We start from the raw sequence: 15,912 nt of genomic DNA on the forward strand, positions 1-15,912 counted from the left end.
TGCAATATTTTTTCATGAATATTTTTGTCATTTTTGGTAACAAAAATGCTACTTCCAACTTCTTCTTCAATTACCTTTGGTAGACCTCTGTCAGGTTTGTTCATTTCATGGTGATATATTCAATTCCTTATTTTAAGTGAATATTACTTTGACGATTGGTATGATCTTTAACAAGTTGTTAACAATTGCAATTGCCATAGCAACAATCATATAAACTACAATAGCAGTGATTTAGAATATTGTGGTAACAATAACCATGGCAAATCACTAATATATCATAAATAGAACATTAAGACAAGTCACAAAAAACAGTAGGTCTATTTAAACTATGACGTTGCTTGTTTTAGTAATGGGTAAATCTGAAGGGTAGAAATACTGTGTAAATATAATTTCACTTCACTTAGTTTTGAGATGCATGTATATGGCTGTTAACTGCTGACATCTCAAGTACTGCGTCTGTCGTCATCGGCGCCAACTTCACAATTTCAACTTCTTCTTCAAAACTGCAGGTCAGAATGTTTTCAAATTTGATATGCAATTACCTTGGATGGTTCTTTCTCAGATTTGTTCATTTCATGAATATTTTTGTCATTTTTGGTAAAAAGTGATATTTTGGATTTCTTGTAAAAAAACGTCAGATTCAGATTGCTTTGATATCACATATATAGGTACTACATGTGGACCTCTCTCAGATTTGTTCATTTTGTAATGATATCTTTAATTCTCTAATTTTGGTGAATATTTTTGTCATTTTTGGTAGAAAGTGATATTTTCGACTTCTTGTTAAAAACCGTAACTCAAATTGCTTTGATATTACATATATAGGTACTACAGGTAGACCTCTCTCAGATTTGTTCGTTTTGTAATGATATCTTTAATTCTCTAATTTTGGTGAATATTTTTGTATGTTTTGGTAAAAAGTTATATTTTCGACTTCTTGTTGAAAATTGCAAGTCTGATTACTTTGATATTATGCATACATGTATAAGTACTATAGGTAGACCTCTCTCAGATTTGTTCATTTCTTAATGATATCTTCAATTCTGATGAAAATTTTTTTAATTTATGGTAAAAAGTTATATTTTCGACTTCTTGTTGAAAACTGCAAGTCTGATTACTTTGATATTATGCATACATGTATAAGTACTATAGGTAGACCTCTCTCAGATTTGTTCATTTCTTGATGATATCTTCAATTTTGATGAAAATTATTTTAATTTATGGTAAAAAGTGATATTTTCGACTTCGTGTTAAAAATCACAAGTCCAATTGCTTTGATATTACATATATAGGTACTACATGTGGGCCTCTCTCAGATTTGTTAGTCCCTGTTCGTACGAAGTCCGAAAACAGGGACTTATAATTCGGTCTCCGCCCGTCCGTGCGTCCGTCCCTCCATCCGCAGTCATATCTCAGAATCCCTTGGACCGATTCTGTTCTGTTTAGCGTTTGGATTCAAAATGGCCGACTGGCAGCCATCTTGTTTTCTGAAAATGTTGTATTTTGAACATGCTTTGTCAGTTTTCATTCAAACTTGGTACATAGATTATACATGTTAGGATACATGTCCATGACGATTTATTTCACAATTGGATCAAAGATGGCCAACTGGCAGCCATCTTGTTTTTTGAAAATGTCGTATTTTGGATATGCTTTGTCAGTTTTTATTCAAATTTAGGAAGTATGTAAATGTACAGTGAAACGGCCTTTGCGAGCGTCGCAATGGCAAAAAAACTAACGATTGAGAGTTCGCAATTGTAAAAAAACTGACGATTGAGAGTTCACAATTGAAAAAAAACTGACGATTGAGAGTTCGCAATGCCACAAAAACAGTTGACTGAGAGTTCGAGTAACACATAAAACAAAAGACTGATTTATATTGTTGAGCATTGCTGTGGTGTAAATAGAAAACAGTTTTGAAACGTTGTGTGAACCATCGAAGGTATGCCGACAGTCAACCAATGGTAGATGTGGATTCACGCAACCCTGCTGTTACATTAATAATAATAATAATTTCTTTACTTATATTGCGCTATTTACAGTAATAACTGATCAACAGCGCATGACATTACACGATCCGGGCAGGGGATATTAATTTGGGTCGTGTCTGCATCCGTTTGTTATCCGTTTTCATGTTACCAGCTTTTTCTCACACATGTGTGATCCATTTCAGTTCAGAGTTGGTACAAAGACTAGAATTGATGGTGCTATCAAGTTATTTTTTCGATTCTTCAAAGTTTCATTGTGTTTTTCTTTGATTTTTAACATTTTTCCTTCAAAACTGCTGGAAAATCTGACTTTTCCTGAAATTACCCGAGTTTATATAATCCGAGTTTTGATGACGCATACGCAGTTCTCGTCTCGGTGGAAATCACAGTCATTTTTGTGTGAGGATATCGTATCCCGGAATTGTATCTTTATTTGCGCAACACTTATATGGACAAAATTGTGTCTCATCAATTTCAAAGGTAAGAAACTGTGCTTGTTATGGTATTTATACACTTTGTATTATCGTTTGTGTCTGGGGTTTGGTGATCGTAAACAGCCATAAACAAGTTTAGTTGGGTCGGCATGTACTCATTGAAAGTGTTGGTTTATTTACGTAATCTACTGATCACACCATAGGCGAAGTTAAAAATATGTCGCTACTCAGGAGAGCTTGCCCACAATGCTAAATGTCCCAAATAAACGTAGACGAACTTGATCGATACTGCCGACCATTCCATGCATTTTTTATCGACGCACGAGGGCACGCAAATCGAGAAAAGTATTGTCCTATCAACAATTTTGCGCAATATGTCACCACCATACAGTGACTGATTTTAATTTTTATTCAACATTAAAACAAGCTACAGTGAGTTGTTCTATGGTCGTATAAAAATAAAATAAACTACATTAAGATACAGTAAAGTTAACCAACTAAACAGAATGCTAAATAAAGCTAAATAATATTACAAACACATATAGAATCACAATAAACTTGTATGATACAATACAATACAATACAATACAATACAATACACAAACTAGTATTGCTAAGGAGTGGAAAATCACATTCACATTAGAGTCATAACTATGGAAAGAATATTTTAATATTTGGTGGAGCTGCTCATATATCATTTGCATAAATTTTTGTATGTACGGTGCAGTTTTCCAGCCAGTCCGACTCGAGTAGTGATTGGTTTGCTACTTCATTACGTCTTGCAGCCTTTCAAACAGTATATTGCTAGACATGCATCAATTGTTGACCATGTATATTTCTAATTGCTCAGTGTAAACAGCAATTTCTTTCTGGCTGGCATAAATATATTAAGTAATATGTTTTCATACTGAAAAGACGGTACACAAATAGCTTTTTTAATTAAATCTAACAGCCAATGGGAGCACATATGCTACAACCTCTGTTTACTTTGGGCTAAATGTTCTTTTTTTTTTTTTTTCTTCAGGTACAGAGCCAGATTTTTTTTCTCAGAAAGCAAAGCCACTGGAACTGACTATCACAGTGTCAAATGCTGCACTCAAATCTAAAAGTACTAAAACACAAACATTTTGGCTGTCCATGGACATTAATATATCATTTTGTACTTTGGATAAGGCAGTCTCTGTACTGTGAAACTTTTTATATGCTGACTGGAATGTTTCCTCCAGTGAGTTCTTCCTAATATGCGACAGTACTTGAATAGGAACAGCTTTTTCACTTATTTTTGAGACAAATGAAACATTTGATACCGGTCGATAGTTACTGTATGCCATGTCATGGCCCTGTTTTTTTTAACAATGGTAATATTATAGCTTCTTTTAACTTTGATGGGAAAACACCATTAGATAGTGAGGAATTAACAATACATTTTATATAGCCACTAATCTCACCAATACACTGTTTTAACACTCGTGTGGAAAGGGGGTCTAAGTCACATGACTTGCTGGGCGATGCCTTAATTAGATTTAAAACATCATCTTCCAATAGTACAATGTAATTCAAATTCCTTTAAAGCATGGTCAACATGACGAATCGAATTGGTAGGAACAACAGTGTCACTAAAACTGGACCTTATTACATTAATCTTGTTAATGAAATAGTCATTGAAATGACATGCCAAATCCAAAGGTGGACAAGAGTCGGGATATGGTATTTCTTTCTTTGTGTGAAATAATCTGTCAATTATGTGAACCAATTGTTTTTGATCACCTTCATGTTCGCAAATGAGACCCGCAAAATACTCAAGCTTACATTTCCACATAAAACAATTCATGTCCAACCTCATAGCTTTGAAATTATCATAATCCAACTGCGCTCCTCTGCATCGCCATTTCCTCTCTGAACTTGCGTTTTTCAATTTTCATATCCTTCATAGTTGAATTGAACCATGGCTGCCTCACACGCGACTGGACACTTCCAGTAATTAGAAGAGCAAAATCATCAATTATTTTACCCATTGTTTCATTATATGTGGACTCCATATTATTGACATCCATATCAGTGGAAACAATAAGTAACTCGGACACCTCCCTCCTAAACATTTCCATATTGATGCCATTGAGTTTTCTATATTTTATTACATTGTACCAAACATGAAGTGGAGAGATTTGACACAGCATAATAAAAGTCAAACTCTCTTGCGAGGAGTTTCATTTGGTGAATTATTTGAGGATAAAACATTATGGCAGGATGTAATTCACTGCGTTCCGCAGAGCCATTGTATTCATAATTCAAATTACAAAACGATCCCGAACGTGGCGTGCAGTCTGCAGACAGCAGTACTTTCACCGGCAACCAGCACTGCAATCTGAATCATTACAAATATAAAAACTTGGGCGTGATTTTATTGTTGTTGTCCCCTTGCTCCATGGTCTAACCTACGATTGTCGCAAAAAATGGTATCAATTCAGTTCCCGGGGTAGTTTTTACCTTGCTCGTACCATCAAAGATGGAAGGGAAAGGTATATTAAGGGAAAAATTTTGTCCGGCGTTGTCGTCGTCGTCATTGTCGTCGTCGTTAATAATTGTTATTGTGTGCATAATAACTTTACTAATTCTATTCCAAACTTTATCAAACTTGGTCACCTTATTCATCAGTATAAAGTCTTCCCTGAGTTTGAACAACAGATGTCCTGTATGAAAATATCATGCAAAAATTGAGAAAATCTGATAAAATATTTTGACTATTTCTACTTGACTGATCACTGGTGATACACATCAAAGGTCACTGATCTCAGTGGAAATATGCATTGTTGTATGTGTTCAATGAAGCAAATGATTTATCTTGTAATAATATCCTTGGTAATGTATCTCAGAATCCCATACTGGGTTTCAAAACCAACTCATGGAGAGATTGCACAGTCTGATACACATTTGCAAACCTACCAATAAAATCTTTACAGAAAACAAGATGTTAGAAAATCAATATAAGCACTCCTATGAACTGGGTGCCTAACTTTAATCAAGATCTGAAGCTAATAGAAAATCTGTTTAGTTCAAAGTTATCAAATCAAAAACAATACATAAAAAATACATTAAAAGCAAAACATTTCATCCACATTTTAAAAAGAAAATTATTCTAAAATATATGTATTCTGTATTTGACAAACAGTTCATTCGACAAATGAAAACTCACAGGAATATGTTTCAGCTATTAGAACAGAATGATAGAGTTTTTATAATACTAGTTTAAAAACGCACTTCAAAGATTGCAGTGTTTGAAGATGTAGATTCTCAGGAGGCAACAGTACTGTTGACTTCTCCCTCCACTGGACACCAACTAACTATTTAAGTTGATTTGCATACAAAGCAGAGCTTGCAACATGATAGCTATTCATATGGGTGTTTTTTTTTACTTTTCATATAATACAGTAGTCACACAATGAGGCAGTTCATATTTGTCTCAGTGAATCATTAATTTTTGACAGACACCTGTACAAAATACTTGGACTAAAGCCAGCTAAAATTGTCTGTTATCTTGCATGTTTTATGAATCTATTCACATCTAAATGCAGCACTTTTTTTTTTTCAATGAGACATTTGTTTTTATACTAAAATATCTGAATTACTTTGAAGAAAGCTAGAAATTATGTCCCTTAAAATAATAAAAAATAAGGCACCAATGTTTTTGTAAGATATTTACATCTTTTAAGGACATTCGGTAAACTGATTCCCCACTGTTGGTTCAACCCCAAAACTTGTTTGTATTTAAAATTAATTATGACAATGCATATTTATATTGAAACAAACTATGATAAAGGAAATTATATTATATAACAAAGGGCAAGGTCACCAGAGTTCAACTATGTTTTATTTGAGGTGTTACTAATCACTTGTATATGTTGCAGAAACCCTAAATAGTTTATTTATTTACAAGCTAACACTAATCGCCAGAAGCGTCAATGTGTATAGTGGTCCAGTCAGGGATGCTTCAATAGAATATTGATCAGAGCTATGCAGACACTCCGTAACGACAGAACTTATAACGGAGCTAATACGTATCCTGTTACGTATCATATATATTTGCCATCCTCGTATCGTTGTACTACGATGCCACGGCGATGACCGGTAATATATGCATGTACGCTCTATATGGCGCTTGTGTGTTCGCTACGGTAAACATTAAGACTTCACTCTCGGTCGCAGCAAAAATGTAACATTACTGACTGGCGACATAAATGCTACGACTGATGCATAGAAATAGTAAAGATAATATATATTTGAGACGATGTTTCGTGAAAAATACGGTTAGAAAGCTACACATCAAAAGATCAAGTTGAGTTCATCGTCTGCTACGTGAATTCACGTCTGTGATTGGATAATCATTTGTAGCATATTTGTAGCATATAGTTTTTTTCCAACGATTGTTTTCTGCATATGGCCCGCGATCGATCTTTTTCCGATGAGATAGTTGTTGGGTGTTTACTAACTACATACTTTAAGTTTCAGAAACAGATCATATAGGACTATGTGCATTCGTCTTGACACAAAAACTGAACAGGAAACATTGAAGCTACCTTTGGAATTGACCTACATTTACCTCCCGTGGTATGGGCGGAGCTTAGTTTTTTTAATTTGACTGATTATTCAAGTATAGCAAACACTCTTTGTGCACAGATAGTTAGCATGTGCGCTTATTGTTTGTGTGTATAAACTGTGTAAAGTAAAATAAACAAGTCATTTATGGCGACAAGGCAACTTGTGAGAATCCGAATTCAAGTCAGGTATATTCACAGTTCCAACTAGAGTGACATGATCTACGCTGCTGTATTCAGTTTTAGGACCTGACGTCTTTATTAGCGAGCCGACACTCTCCTAAATTTGTTACACCAGTTGCCTTAATATTTACAGTAGTTCATTTACAGTTCGTTCGAGCATGGTTATCTCCATGGTTCGAGCTTGCAGTTTGTATCTTGGGTGACATGAAAATACATAGGCCAGGCAACAAAGTTTCTATTTGTGACAACAGGCGTTTTCAAAAGAATAATTACCACAGAATTTACACACATTAAAACATGCTCTTCCAAATTACAAAACGATGTTAGTCTACGGTCATGGCAGTAACTTTTTAAGATAAAGGTTAAAATATTATACGGATTAGATACTCTCTGAGTAAGCAGGTGAAAATTCTCCCTCTGAATTTCAAAATAGAGTTTTATCATCTCTACTGAGCTATAAAATGGCTGCTTGAACTTAATTTTACAAATGCTCAAATGCATATTCAGTTTATTTGTATTATTGCGAACTGGAACATTGTTGCCCGACCCATTTATTTTGATTTCTATTACAATACAAACTGCAGGCTCAAGTGAATCGGGCTGTAGCTAGTTCATGTAGCTGAAATGAGCTCATGTGGACTAGTTAACGTGTACCACTAATTACGGCCCATTACGGGTGTTGTACTCGGGCTGGTGTTAATCATTAAACGCGGGTGAAGTTATCACCTGAAGGAAAAACAATCAAAACAAGTTACTGACTTACATGTCTTGTAAACATCTAAAACGCTTGGGAAATCCCATTTCTGCATCAAGCTCGAGACTGCTTAAAATTATTAATTTTGTATAAAGACGTACTTAAAATTATGTGTGATCTCAGAAATATAATACAATGATGAAACCAACATCTCGTTATCTGGGAAATATGTACAAATTGTTTACTACATTACCTACCAGAAAGTCCGTGGAAATAATAAATTTCATTTATTACTCGTAGACTTAACTACAGATTACAGCCCCAATCAGAAACTATTAGGGAATATACCCCGTTCACAAAGAACACCTTAGAAAAAAAGGCCTCTCCTAAGGGGTCACCCTCAGGGTGATCACGTTCGCGAGGCCCAATCCGATTAATCTCTTTTGTTTCCGCGACCAACGAGTACAGATATTTTTCAGCTCGGTTGCGACGCATGGACAAAAGTGCAGGTTACAGTTTTATGACTGAGAATCTAGGAATCTAGAATTGGTGATCGACCTAATTACAGTAAAGGCTTTCCATTATTAGGGGCCCCCTTTTTTACCTGTGTTAGTTGAATCGCCGGCTCAGTTTTTTTATTCACCCGGGTTCCGAATTTTGGCACGGTGAATTTGCTCGTTTTTTTCACTATCTCATTTTCGTGTTTTTTTTCGTACTGCAATATGCCGAAGTCGTAAAAATGACGAAGTATGTAACGACGCAGCAGTTGGAACGTAAGACATGCTCATCCTGCCTTTTACAATGCCTGTTCGGGTCCCGCCTATTGCCTTTCACGCTCGGTTGCGTCGAGGACTCGGGGCATTGCCTGAGGGTCTCTGCGATCGATGGGATCCTAAAACGTAGTTGCATTGAGGGAGATGAAAAGCTGAAGGCAAGCGATTAAAAGCTGGTAGTCGCGATAAAAGAGGAAATCCCTAGCTGCAAGCTAGCTATGTAATGTCTGTTTCAATGAGTGAAAAATCTCTCCCTCCACTTGGTAATCGCCGAGATTGTTGGAGAGTTGGCATGATCTGACTCCCTGCTTGAGGTGCGGGGTCGACGATTGAGACAAGACCGCCGGAACAGTTTACCATTGAGGTAACGGAAAGGGCGGTTGATAGTGCTGGAACACCGATGGTGGATCTAAATTCTCCCAACGTGGAGTGGGCTTCCCCATTGGATATTACTGAGGCTAATGAACATCGGTCAACCGCTTTTGTGAGGAGATCGGAGTTCCCAGTCACCGCGGCAACTGACGTTGATAAACAGCATGTTTCCTCTGGGTTGCCGACATCGGCACTAAGTCCCGCGGTGGAATCGGCACATCTCTCAGAGACCGAACCATTTCAATCCACCGGTACTTTACCGTTACCGACGCAGCCCAAGTGCATTGCGCAATCACAGGCCCAGTTGCCTCCCTGTACCGGTACTAGTCAAGGTGGAAAACTACTTTCCCAGGGTGAAGAGATGGCTTAGACACTCTGGATGCGTAGTCTGGCTTCAAAAGTCAAATCCCTTCTGCAGTCTCCGGGGGGGGGGGAGAGTCAGGTGGAGGGGATATTGCTGGCCAACTCCCCTGGGCACCTGATGTGACCCAGGCTATGGAGGGGGCTCAGAGGGCGATGGAGGGGGCGATTGGTATCCTTAGGGGAAAAAGACAAACAACTTGAACCTGGTTTTGTAGCGGCCACGTCCAATGCCTTCCATTGGGTCAATCGATACCCCATTGGGGCTATGCCAACTGTTGATGGTTCCCCTGAGTGGGACACTCACGCGGTACCACAGCCTTCTCCACGGGTTCCCCGTCCCGATCCCGGTACCCATACTTTTGTTAAGGCGGGTAGTGCGGATAGGGAAAGCCACGTTGCGTGGTCATTTGACCGGCACCAGAGCCTACAAGTGCATAGGGCTTTACGGGCGGAACTTAGACCCATTAAGTTTTTAGAATGGGCTTCTCTAGCATTAGAGCGCCAGCTCACCTTGCTAAGTTCCGACCGTCTGGATGCTCAGCAACGAACCTCGATCCTCTGGCAGATGGGCCAATTCCTGGCGGCGCTGATAGTCGCTATGTGCGATATCCTGCAAGTCCATACTGCCTTCCTGGCAGGAGTGGTTTCGGCTGAGGGCGAGGCAGTTCTGGGTCTGTGCGCCTATCCTTCATCAAACAAAGGAGTACAGAACTCATTTCGCCCAACCTCTAGCCCGCTTCCACTTTTCAATCGCTCGCTTTTGCGACCGCTTGTTGAATTTCCGGCTGTGCAAAAATTCGGACTACTAACAATTTTCTGGTTTTCATAGATCACGGTTACTAGTTTAGTAATCGTGCATAGATGTTGAACAACCGTCAAAAGTTCAAAAATTTGTTGTTTTAACTATCTATAATTATATGCATGCAATCTGACCCTTTGACCTAGATTTGGCTGGGATTGACTATTTTATTTTAAACAATATTCTGACGTGACGCACTGCTATACAAAATGTATTTCAACAGAAGTACGACATGGTTGTCCGGGTTTCTTTTCCTGACTGTGTTGAGTTTACGATTTGTATAATTATTATTATTTCCCCCAAGGAGAACACAAGCCGAAGGACCATGAAGCTAAATAGAAGTCCCACGCATGGACTGAGTGAAAGAAAATATTTCTAAGGCTAAAATAAAACGTAATATCTCTTTGTGTATTTGTCAATTTTGCATATATTTGGTATGACAGTATGTTCGTAAATATCTGGAAAAATCTCGTCTTTTGTTAATAATTTCATTTGTTTGAAATGTCTACCGACCGTGTCCCAATAATTTGTTTAGAATATCGATCCCCGTTGGTTTCTCCAAACGGCCCCGACGTCCATTATTCAACACAATCAGCATTTATTTATCGTAATTCATGGGGATCATGTCCCGTAATTTGCGGGCTGTAAAACCAAATAATTAAACAAGTACTATTTATTATATATATATTTTTTACCTCGTGAAACTACAACACAGCTTAGAGATGTCGCGGTGAAACAGTCGCCTTGAAATTGATGGAACTTCAATTATCCATTTCTCGCCTTGAAATAAAATAAAAAAATTTGAAGAGCATCGGGGGATATATTATTAACCAGTCTTACCAATCGCTAGCTTTATTTTATCCAAATCCATAAAATTCACAAGTTTTCGACATTTGTTGGCAACTTCCACGCTAAAAATGGTTGAAAATGTGGGTGTGGTTTTCTCGCAAATTCCCGTTGATAATACAGACAAATATGGTTCTGTGACCCAGGTTGTGCTCCGATCAGGTGACTTTCAGCAAATCAATGATGTTGTAACAAAGCATATTTGACGCTAATTGATGTACCGTCCAATCTCCGGCGTTGATTCACTGTGCTGTGAAAGGCTTCACAATCATTCACTGAAAAACATCGGTATATTTTGACAAACGGCTGGGATTTGACCTCAGTTCAAAAAAAGAAAAAAGAAAAACTGGGCTGAGATAAAAATCAGTTTTGCAAGTTGGGAAATACGGTAAACCAGATTGGGGTCGATGGTATTCAGTATCGAAGGACTTTCGTGTGTATAATGAGTTTCAAATTGTTCGACTGATCACCAAATATTTACGGCTACAATTAAATGAACACTTTTTCTGAAGCCCAATAAATTATTTCTGCATGTCAAGTGCTATTCGGCGACAACACCGATGCACCAGGTGGCGTACGCGTGTTTTGCATGTATTAGTAGTCCGATCGGACTCGGCTAAAACGAAACACAGAAAAATACCACCAAAATGAGGAATCTGAATCTGTTCTCTAGCCAGCAAATAAAATGAACGAAAATAAGGTAATTTTATAACAAGAACAGTTTCATTTCGTATAGCAAATTGTGTTGTTTCCGAACGACGATTGCATCGTGTGATTTAAATTTATCACATTTTTCCTTGCAGTCAATATGACACTTGTCACCTTGCAGATTGCAATGTACTTCACATAGTTTTTGGTACCCAATACTCGCAACATTAAATAATTAAACAAGATATCTTTTTAAAATGTCATTTTACTCTTGGTCATATTATTTTATTCCCCTTACTGCTTTGAATTTCAAATCGATTACATATCGAACTTCTGTACATGTGTTTTTCTCTACTGCCTTTCCATGTGAAAATATTGTGGTCATACTCATGTCACAATACTTTGAAGCTGATGCCATGTTGATGCCATGAGACTGCGAAGCTGAGGCCATGATGATGCCACAAAATAAGAGAGGCGAACACAGCTTCAATTTTCAATGACGCGAAGCTGATGCCACAATGATGCTATGCCGAGGCGACAATGATGCCACAAAAGCCAAAGCTTCCGCGAGAACTGTACTGTAGCTCCAAACCCCCGTCCGCTTCCTTCCTGTGGGATCGCGCCTTATGTAGCATATACCAGCGTCACGCGTGGGTATCAGATTCTTCTCCGGTCTCCTCTTCCTCCTCCTCCTCCTCTGACTCCTCACCCTCCCTCAGGTCTTATACCGAGGGACGAGGTCAAGGTGGAGACGATCTGACAGGAAGTAACAAGCCTTCTGGAGAAAAGGGCGATACGCCTAGTGGGGAACTCTCGTGTATCACCAGGGTTCTATTCCCGCATCTTCCTCATTCCGAAGAGTTTGGGGGTGGCGTCCAGTCCTAGACCTCAGTCGGCTGAACTGGTTTGTGGAACTCAAGCGCTTACGGATGGAAACACCGCTTTGGTACTTCAGTCAGTGCACTCGGGTGATTGGTGGGCGTCGCTGGATCTGAGCGACGCTTAACTCCACATTCCCATTCACCACTCATGCAGCCGGTATCTCAGATTCCCATTATAGGGCAAAGTCTATAAGTTTACCGCCCTCCCCCTCGGTCTGTGCACGGCACCGTATGTCTCACTAGAGTGCTAAGACAGGTGACCCAGCTGCTACACCGGTCGTCCAACCCAATACTGTCCCACAGCCTGGTTTTTTGGGTATGGAGTTCGTCACGGAGCAAGGGTGCGTTCGCCCTTTGCAGCATTGATGCGGCTCTCTGGTAGAGCTCGCCAGCCAACTCCAGTCGACGGGATCGGTGTTGATGTGCGAACTGTTGCGGCCTTTTGGCAAATGACTTCAGTTCGTTGTCTGGTTCCGTTAGCAGCTCTCCCGTCTCAACCGATTCAGAGGTGCTCACTGGACTACAGGATCCACTTGCGGAACATGACGTTTAGGGTTCAATCGTCGGACCAAGCGATGACGGCCCTCCTTTGGTGGATGGATGCATGGCACTTGGAAACGGGAACACCCCTAGATTCGATGACTCCCTCGCTGACTCTCATTACAGATGCGTCGGCCCAGGGATGGGGCGGTCATCTGAGGGACCTTCAGGTTCAAGGGAATGTGGCCGTCCGCATATTGGACCGCCACAACTATTGGTTGAAGCTGCAGCCCGTCCTACTGTCTGAACATTTTTCAGGAAGTTGCACACCACCACAGAGTCCTGCTTCGGACAGACAACACCTCAGTAGTGTCGTACATCAAGGAGGGGAGGGACGTGTTCTCCCACATTGTCGAAGCTAGCGGAGGAGATTCTCCTTTGGTGCCTGGATAACCAAGTTGAGCTATCGGCTTACTACCTTCCGGGGATCCGCAACAGTGGCAGAGGCCCTCTTGAGACGTATTCGGTTCCAGAACACCAAGGGGCAGACCCCCCAATCGGTGGCGGACTGGCCGTTTTGTCTCTGGGCCAGGTCCTAGATAGTTCTGTTTGCCAATCACTGGGCACCATGTGTTGGAGAATTTGTGACTCTAGCCCACCTGTCTACTGACTTGGGTGGCGCCCAATTGGCCTGTGAAGGTCTGGCTCCCAAAGTTGCTGGAACTTGTAGTCGAGTCTTCCGTAGAGTTGCCCGATCTTCTGGTTTTGTTGTCCCAGTCGAACGGCACTCTACCGATGAGCCCCGCGCTATTCCATATTCACGCGTGGAGGCTATCAATTAACTTGTGCATGCACTAGGCTTTTCTGCAGAGTTGTCCAAGTTACTCGCTTTGGCACAGTCAGACGGCACCAGACGTTTGTACGAATCCATATGGGGAGCATACATTGATTGGTGCGACAGAAGGGAGATTGATCATCTCAGTCCCTCTATTAGCGAGGTAGCCGATTGTTTCCTATATCTTTTGATCAAGGAAAATCTATATTGACAATTCTTGGATACTGGTCAGTTTTATTCCCAGTTTTGTCAGAATCTGTTCTATTATATTAGAACTGTTTTAGTCTTTCCGCTCGAATGGGCCACGCGCCAAGGGGCTAGCTAATCCTTCTGACTGGGACTTGTCGTTGGTCTAACGGCGTTACTACACCCCCCTTCGAGTCTATGGATAAGGCAGACGCTAAGAATGTCACTTTGTAAACATTTTTTTTCTTTTGACTCTAGCGTCAGGTAGGCGACGCTCAGAGCTATGGGGCACTGTCCTTTAGTAGCGGATGTGCCTCTTTTATGAACTCACAAGTTATTTTGAAGACTCGGCGGGGCTTTCTTGCCAGGAATCCAAGGGCGTGACCCTGAGCCGACTGTCCTCCCACGCCTCACTTACATAGTGGGCAAGGAGGACTGTCTGGGACGGACTCTATGCCCAGTCCGAGCTTCAAGCTGGTACTACAATAGCACCAAGGTGTCTTGGGGCAGTGAGAAGTGCATGTTTGTCTGTTATGGGTGGGGTAAACAGAGCCACCCTGCTTTGAATATCACCATTTCGCGGTGGATTGGTCGTATACGGTCGTGGAAGCATATATTTAACTGCTTTCTCATTCATTCGTTTGGAACACCACCAGGTGAAGGCACACAAGGTACGCGAGGTAGCTAACTCATTGGCTTTGATGTCCGGGACCTCACTCGAGCAGGTGCTTCGAGCAGGGTTCTGGAGATCTCAGAATGTCTTCATAACGATTACCTGAGAGACTTCCAAGCACAGCAGGAGGGTCTCTACAGGTTGGGTCCAGTGGTGATGGGTCAGTGTTCGTTGACCCAGCCCAGGGGTTGTTTTGTAATTCAAATTATGAATACAATGGTTCTGCAGAACGCTGTGAATTACATCCTGTTGCAACGGTATTTCCGTCAAATAATTCACCATCTTCGCAAGAGAGTTTGACTTTTATTATGCTGTGTCAAATCTCTCCTCTTCATGTTTGGTACAATATAACAGAAGGGTTGCGTGAATCCACCATTGGTTGACTGTCGGCATACCTTTGATGGTTCACACAATGTTTGAAAACTGTTTTCTATTTTCCACTGCAGCAACGCTCAACAATATAAATCAACCTTTTGTTTTATGTCTTACTGTGAACTCTCAGTCGACTGTTTTTGTGGCATTGCGAATTCACAATCGCCTGTTTTTTCGCCATTGCGAACTCGCAGCGACACTCGCAATGGCTGTTTTACCGTACATTTACATACCTCAATTTAGTACATAGATCATAAATGTTAGAATACATGTCCCCGACCGTCCGTGAGTTCCTGAGTCCGTGCGTGTGTCCGTCCATCCGTCCGTGCGTCAGTCTGTCCAGAGTCATATTTCAGAATCCTGTGGACCAATTCCTTCATTCTTTGCATGTCCCTACTACCTTATTTGGGACATATGCACATGCAGTGGTTTAGCGATTTGATTCAAAATGACCGACTGTCAGCCATCTTGTATTTTGGACATGCTTTGTCAGTTGTCATTCAAACTTGGTACATAGATTATACATGTTAGGATACATGTCCATGACGATTTATTTTGCAATTGGATCAAAGATGGTCGACTGGCAGGCATCATGTTTTTTGTTTTTTTTATGTGGTATCTTGGAAGTGCTCTGTCAGTTTTCATTCAAATTTGGCACATACATGTACTTTATACATGTTAGGATGCATGTCCATGACAATTTGTTTCAAAATCTGGTCAAGGATGGCCGATTGACAGCCATCTGACTTTTTGGCCTTACTACTATATATCCACAATTTATGTACCATTTTTA

General features: G+C 40.2%; 1 protein-coding gene across 1 annotated transcript in view; it reads left to right on the forward strand.

Moving 5' to 3' along the window:
* The window catches only part of LOC102807664 (mitogen-activated protein kinase kinase kinase 4-like), a 320,941-nt gene that overhangs the window by 229,867 nt on the left and 75,162 nt on the right, over positions 1–15,912 (forward strand). The gene's annotated exons all lie outside the window — the stretch shown is intronic.

This window comes from Saccoglossus kowalevskii, chromosome 11 (genome assembly GCF_978046115.1).
Source record: "Saccoglossus kowalevskii chromosome 11, keSacKowa6.1, whole genome shotgun sequence".
Classification (NCBI taxonomy): Eukaryota; Metazoa; Hemichordata; class Enteropneusta; family Harrimaniidae; genus Saccoglossus; species Saccoglossus kowalevskii.